The sequence below is a fragment of the Hemicordylus capensis genome, chromosome 17 (genome assembly GCF_027244095.1).
Source record: "Hemicordylus capensis ecotype Gifberg chromosome 17, rHemCap1.1.pri, whole genome shotgun sequence".
NCBI lineage: Eukaryota > Metazoa > Chordata > Lepidosauria > Squamata > Cordylidae > Hemicordylus > Hemicordylus capensis.
The window spans coordinates 10,939,811-10,947,626 of NC_069673.1; the positions used below are offsets into that span (position 1 = coordinate 10,939,811).

Genomic DNA, 7,816 nt, shown 5'->3' on the forward strand with positions numbered 1-7,816 from the left:
TGTTCATTCGAAGCTCTCCAAGGTTCTGTAGATTCATATCACCTTGCCAGCCCCTCTCAGTATCCTGTAATAGGCTGAGTTGGGTCTCTGAAGGCAAAGTAGTCCGAAGCTTGGCTAGCTCCGAGCAGGAACACAAGAGCTGGGGACACAGGAAGCTGCCGTATACCGAAGTGCATCTAGCTTAGGATTGCCTACACTGACCGGCAGCAGCTCTCTAAGGTTTCAGGCGGGAGTCTTTCCCAGCCCTGTCTGGAGGTGCTGCCAGGGATTGAACCTGGGACCTTCTGCATGCCAAGCAGACGCTCTGCCTCTGAGCTGCAGCCCCATTCTCAAAGGTGGCATACATGGGTTTCCCATCCAGGCACTGACCACGCTAGGACCTGCTTAGCTTCAGCAAGGCGACTGTATCGTGTGCCCTTAGACCAAGCTCTTGAGACCCATCTAGGACTTCCTTTTTTTGACACCGGTTGCTGAGCACCCTAGCCGAATATGGTCATCCCTGCAAGCACGGAAAACCACAGACAGCTCATACTGGAGTTGATCCACTATTGCTCGTCCGTATAAGTTATCCGTCCCACATCTTAATCTGCATTTACAACTTTGAATGGACTACTCACACTGAATTATCGCACTCAGGCTAGCCACCCTGATGTTTTTTTGTTTTTTTTAAATAGATTTAGTACTTTCTCTAACTGGAAACAGGTCTTGCAACTGGAATCTATTAAAATGACAAGATAGACATTTTTTTTAAATAAAATAAAATAAAATAAAATAAATGCATTTGATCCTGTATAAATTGTGTAACTAGAGAGAGGAGGGTGGAGGAGAAAAGCACAGGCAAAAAAGCCCGGCGAAAGAGGAAATTGCATTAATATGGATTGTTTTATTTATTTTTTTTAAAAAAGAAAACCTTGACCTCAACTTCAACAATAAAGTCATTAGGCTTTTCCCCTTCTAAAAGGCCGACAGGGGACGTTATTGAAAAGCCTGTTAATTTCTGAATGACGAACGGTTCCATCTCTGGAATTGGAAGTGTGCAAAGCGTCGGTAGGTAATTCTCGGGGACCCCCGCTGAGAGGTGTATAAATCTTGCCGTGTCTAAAGAAATTTTAACAGACCGTTAGGACTGGGAGGAAGAAAACTCCCTCGCTTCCCCTCCCCACTTTAAGTCCCCCCCCCACTTCTTTCCCATTTCCTTTGGAACTCGGATTCTCTTTGATCATTAAAAAAAAAAAAGAAGGTCATATTTCACCTTAAAAATACCAGCAATCACCAGAACCGAGGAAGTGAGATCCTGAGGGGGTTTGACTGTTGATTGCTCTCTCCGTATAATTATTTAACGCCCTAAGCAGCGACCCACATGTGTACTCACACTCCCCTCCCACCCCCCCACAAACCACCCCACTTCTCTGGAAGAGAAACAGAGAGACGTAGGTTCAAGAACAGGTTATAATAAATAATAACGGTGGGATCGTTACAACCCCAATTAAACAAGCAAGAAGACCAGCCCTGCTCGTTGAAGGTTCCCCCCCCCACACACGCCGCCTTCCTTGATGCCTTCTCCGCATGGTCCCAGCCCTCGCTGCCGACAGAGCCTGACAATGCCCGGAGGCGCTCAGACCCAGTAATCACAGCAAGATGTTCGCCCCGTTAAGAGGCGGCCTCTAGGGCTAGACGTGGCCAATTAAAAAGCTTGTGTGGAGGTCAGAGGTCAGAGCCATAGCCTTCAGATCCCCGGCGCTCCAGTCACAAACCCTTATGAGCATTTGGAGCTGCCACATCCTGAGTCAAACGACTGGTGCGTCTAGATCAGGGCTGTCAGCACTGGCTGGCAGCAGTTCTCCAGGGTCTCACACAGGGAAGAGTCTTTCCCAGGGCATTGTCTCTGGGCCTCCCTGCGTGCAAAGCAGATGCTCTATTGTGCAAAAGGTGCTCTGTCATAGGGATGTGCACGAATCGATTTTCTCGTTTCGATTTGTATGCAAATCGAATATGCCCCAATTTGTTTTGGGTCCAAATCTGACACACACACACACACACACCCAAATCACCCCAGATTCAATCTGTACCCAAATTTTCCGAATCCAAATCTGAGTCGGGCAAAGGGGTGATTTTTAAAGAATTTTTGTAGTTGTTGCGTCTTTAAGCTTCCCCCCATAGGAATAATGGGGATTTCAGCAGCCTTAGTTATAACTCCTGGGGGTGTGTGGCACCAGGATGGCCCTGAAATGGTTGTGTTGAGTGGTAGTGCCCAATGGGTGCAAGGAAGCTACCACCCAGATTTCAAAGGAATTAGGCAAAAGGGTGCTTTTTAAAGAATTTTTGAAGTTGGCATGTCTTTGGGGCAGATTCGGGGCAGAAAAGGAGTTTCGGGGGCAGAACAGTGGGTCAGATGGTAGTGCTCTGATGCATGCCTGCTACTATCCAGATCTCAAAGAAACTGGTGAAAGGGGTGGTTTTTAAAGAATTTCTGGATTTTGTGCATCCTTAAGCTTTCCCTCCATAGGGAATAATGGGGATTTCAGCAGCCCCATAACTCCACTTGGGGGGCACCGGGGTGGCCCAGTGCGAGTGGTGACATAGAGCACATAGAGTTCCAACCACCCCCCATCCCACAAGCCCATGGGGCACTGGGTTTTGTTGTTTCTGAGGTGTTCTGAAAGTAGATTCTCTGGTAGGAAATGAGCGTGGATTCAATTTCAATGACAAACAATGAATCCACTCTCATTTGCTACCAACGAATCTACTCCTGGAACACTTCAGAAACAACAAAACCCAATGCCCCATTGGCTTGTGGGTTGGGGGGCAGTTGGGACCCTATGTGCTCTACACCACCACTTGCTCTGGGCCACCCCGGTGCCCCCCAAGTGGAGTTATGGGCTGAGGAAATCCCCTATGGGATTTGCATGCAGAAGACCCCACGTTCAGTGTCTAACAGCATCTCCAGGTAGGGCTGGGAGAGATTCCTGCCTGCAACCTTGGAGAAGCCGCTGCCAGTCTGTGTAGGCAATACTGAGCTAGATAAACCAATGGTCTGACTCGGTATATGGCAGCTTCCTATGTTCCTATGGTCTTCAGGTAAGGGGCGGATTTAAAGTGGGAAGCTTCCACTGAAATAAGTAGTACATGGAGGACTGAGAGACCCAAGCTCAGCATTGTCTGCACAGACTGGCAGCAGCTCTCCAAGGTTTCAAGCAAGAGTCTCTCCCAGTCCTAGCCGGGGATGCTGCCAGGAACGGAACCTGGGACCTTCTCCATACAAAGCAGATGCTCTGCCACGGAGTTACGGCCCCATCCCTGTCCTTTCCCCATGTCCTCCGTCAGAGGCTGCTTTCCAAATCCTTCAACCCACGTTCCTTTGAAGCATTGATTCTGGAGATTGAGTTTCCAGCCTTCTGTATGCCACACATGCGTCCCGCCGCTGAGCTCTGGCTTCTTGATCTTGCTTCTAGGTGCTAGGAAGGAAAGGGAAGCTGGGATTCTCGGCCTCTGTTTTCTTTTTTAATTACTCCAGCAGCTGGTTTTCATCATCCCCTTTTATTACCCTGTTTTAGAACATTAATATATTAGTTTGCGTGTTGTTTTTTTGTACGCTGCCTTGATCAGTCAAGAGAAGAGACAGCGTAAAAATTAAAATCAGAAATGAAAAACAAAGAATGTTGCAGGTTAGATAACTACAAGTTGGAATAAAAATATGTATCTTACAGAACATTAGTGTTGAAAGGGACTTGGGAGGTCATCCAGTCCAACCTTCTGCTAAGCGCAGGGAACTGCTGAAGCATCCCTGAAAGATGGTTGTCTACTCCCCTGCTCAACAACCTCCAATGAAGGCAAGCCCACCACATCATGAGGCAGACTGTTCCACTGTCCGACAGTGAGTTAGGAAATTCTTTCTAATGCAGGGGTTCTCAAACTTGGGTCCCCAGGAAGAGCCGAGTTCAAATCCCCGTTCAGCCATGAAACTCACTGGGTGACTCGGCGCCAGTTGCTTCTCTCTCAGCCTAACCTACCTCTCAGGGTTGTTGTGGGGATCAGCATCACCACGTCTGTAGAAAATCAAAGCAAATTTGGGCCTCTTGGAGGAAGACGTAAAAATAAATAAAGTTTTGTGGGCCAGGATTCCAGAGATTAGATGCTGGAACTGGAACTAGATCTGAGAGTTGGATGTCCACAAAACTGCCGTCTGGATATCGTCAGACCGTTCTGATGACCAGCCAAAGGGCAGGAGAGCAGAATGCCATGCACCAGATACTTCTGACAGGCCTAGCCAAGCCAGAATACTGCCAATACTGCCTTGTCCTGTACACCTGGGGCGGGGGGCAGCCCCCTTTCAAAAACAACCCATGGAAGCTTGGAAATTCATGGGGGAGCAGGATTAAGGAAAGGTTGCTAGCAGCCTGCTCTTCTCTCTGTGTGCTTCTTACAAGTAGCGTGAGGAGGGTCAGATCAGTACTAGGGAGCCTCTCTTAGGGCAACAGGGTGGCAAAATACAGAGTGCTGTTTTGCCACCCTGCTGACACCCCAATAATCTGCCGCTGAAGGCAAGAGCCCCACTTTGCCTCATGAAAGGGCCGCCCTGGATTATATGTATTTGCTCCTCCTTTTGCGCCTCCTGTCCTTTGCTGTGAGTTTCTATCCCAGGCTGTTGACCAGCCTTGGTGTTTTACCAACAACGGAAAGGCGGGATATAAACGTTGCTATTAGATATATGAACATTTAGCTATTATTTATTTATCATATTTATATACCTCTAGGTGGCGCATGCAATTTAAAACAACAACAAGAACAAAACTCAGCCACCTTGGTATAGCACTGAGGATGATGTCTTACTTCAGCACGTCTGCTATTTTTGTTACATCTGGGGTTTAGTTTTTAAGTTTTAAACTTTTGACTCTTTTTAAACTTCGTAACGTTTAACTTTTATTGCGCATTAAAGCAGGTCCTTGAAAAAGCTTGGCAACAAAAACAACAAACATTTATATACCGCTTTGCAACAAAAGGTTCCATAGAGAAATGAATGAATGAATGAATGAATGAATGAATAAGATGGATCCCTGTCCCCAAAGGGCTCACCCTCTAAAAAGAAACATAAGATAGACACCAGCAACAGCCACTGGAGGGATGCCGTGCTGGGGATGGATACGGCCAGTTACTCTCCCCCTGCTAAATAAAGAGAATCACCAGATGAAAACGTGACACATATTAAAAAACCATTCACCATTTGATGGAATAAAAAAAGCGAAAAAGCATTTCGTGGGATGAACAGTTAAAAAGTAATTTAAAATTAGGCCTGGAGTAGAGAGAGTGGACACAGAGAGAGATTTTTCTCCCTCTCTTACCACACTAGAACCAGGGGTCATCCCAGGAAACGGAAGGCCGGGAAATTTAGGACCGACAAAAAGAAGCACTTTTCCACACAGCGCGTAATGAATCGGTGGAATTCTCTGCCGCAGGATGTGGTGATGGCCACTAGCTTAGAAGGCTTTAAACGGGGCTTAGATAAAGTCATGGAGGAGAGCCGGTCTGTCAGTGGCTACTAGTCTGGTGGCTATAGGCCACCTCCAGCCTCAGAGGCAAGATGCCTCTGAATACCAGTTGCAGGGCAGCAACAGCAGGAGAGAGGGCATGCCTTCAGCTCTTGCCTGTGGGCTTCCCAGAGGCATCTGGTGGGCCACTGTTGGGAACAGGATGATGGACTAGATAGGCCTTGGGCCTGATCCAGCAGGGCTGTCCTTATGTTCTGAATTTCTATTAAAAGACTGAGAAAAACGGTGTGTCTTGAGGGTCTTCCTAAAAGCAATCAGAGATGGAGATGCTCTTATTTTGACAGGGAGCATATTCCAAAGCTCCGGGGCAGCCACAGAGAAGGCCCTGTCCCGCTGCCAAACGAGCCGGTGGCAACCGTCACCAGACCTCTCCAGATGATCTTAACAGGCAGCAGGGTTCATGACAAAGAAATATACGAAATATTAGCCACACTTCCCGCGTTTATCAATCTTCACTTCTGAGCCACCCAACAGGAGGACTTTTTTCCTTGCAGGAGAAAAGATGCTAAAGTTCTGTAGATAAGAAAAACAGCTCGGGGGGTGGGGAGGCAGAAATTCACCATGTGACTGTTTCCCCAGTCACTTGCTAGAGATGCCCCTGATGGATTTCTGCCCGATGCTACCCTACAAGGCAGAGGGCTTACAGGCACCGCCCTTGTTGAAGCACACAATTCTAGTCTGCTGATGAGCAAAGTGGCATCTTTTAAATGTGGAGGCTCTCTTTTATTTAGCAGGAGGAGAGCAACTGGCTCTATCCATCCCCAGCACAGCATCGCTCCAGAGGCTGCTGCTGGTGTCTACCTTATACTTCTTTTTAGACTGTGAGCCTTTTGGGGACAGGGAAGAATCTTTATCCCCCACCCCACCCCTAGGAAAATTGCTTTAGGAATTTTGTTGAAAAGTATAAATATGCATAGTATATAGTAGTAAATATGCATAGTAAATATCCGTAGTGGTATCTAAATATCTGTAGTATAAATATCTGTAGGCGTGCAGAATGTCAGCCCTTCAGTTGTTGTTGGACTACAACTCCCATCATCCCCAGCCAATAGTAATGGTTGGTGGGAATTGTAATTGAACATCTGCAGAAGGTCCAAAGCTATGCAGCCCTGTAGTAGTAGAACTGTTCTTGTGGTAGCAAGCATGCATTGTCTCCTTTGCTAAGCAGGGTCTGCCCTGGTTTGCATTTGAATGGGAGCACTGTAAGAAATTCCCTGTAGGGGTGGGGCCATTCTGGGAAGAGCATTTGCACGCTTGCATGCAGAAGGTTCCAAGTTCCCTCCCTGGAAGCATCTCCCAGATACGGCTAAGATTCTTGCCTGCAACCTGGGAGAAGCCGCTGCCAGTCTGGGTAGACAATACTGAGCTTGATGGACCATGGGTCTGACTCAGTAGAAGGCAGCTTCCTATATTCCTAATAGTTTCTACCCCCTCCCACCCCCCCACCCACCCCACCCCCACACACACTAACTAGACTGCAGATTTTATGCAATTTCATCTCAGCTAACCTGGGAGATAGCAAAATTTCACAAAATGTGCTAGTTTTCAAACGAACCTTCTTCGAAGGAGGAACAGAGTTTTTCAGGGTCCCCCACCACTGGAAGTGGGTGGGAATAAAGGAGTAAAAAGAAATATATATATATATGGCGGGGGGGGCACCTATGGGATTTCTTTCCAATGCTCTCCCTCTATCTAGGACTTAAAAAAAAAAACACCACCACCACCACCACACAGAGGCTTTCAGAAGGGGTGGAGCGGAGGAGGAAGAGGACAGAAAATTGGGAAGAGAGGAGAGCAGGAGTGTGTGTGTGCGTGTGCTGAGAAGGGGGAGTCAATCTTTATCAATTTCAGAAGGCAGAGAGAGACGGGGGAAAGGCTTGGTCAATTGCAGAAGAGGCAGGCCTGCAGGAGGGACCAGTTCCGGACGCCCGCGAGCTGCTCGTCAATTTCACTTCCAAGGGACTTGCGCATCAGCAAAGTTTGCCGGGGAAGCCGAAAAAGCGGCTGGTGGCCGGAGCAACTTTTGGGACAGGCTTCCTCTCTCGCTCTCCCTTTCTTCTCTCACGTCAGCACGAGGCGGACCAATTTCTGGCTTGTCTTGTCTTCTTTTTTTTCTTCCTCCCCTTCCTTGCCTGGGAGAAGGCAGGAGGCGGAGGGAAGGGGGCTAAGAAATCAAAATAAAAAGGACATCAGGGGAGCTTGGGGAGGGCGGCGGGGGGGGGGGGAGGGAGGGAGAGGGGAGAGCCGCCGGGGCGCGGGGAGAGGAGGCT

General features: G+C 48.1%; 1 non-coding gene across 1 annotated transcript; it reads right to left on the minus strand.

Annotated features, from left to right (window-relative positions):
• Positions 1-253: 253 nt before the first annotated feature.
• Positions 254-325, minus strand: TRNAA-GGC (transfer RNA alanine (anticodon GGC)). The gene has a single exon. It is a non-coding gene; the product is annotated as a tRNA-Ala (tRNA).
• Between the last annotated feature and the right edge of the window lie 7,491 nt (positions 326-7,816).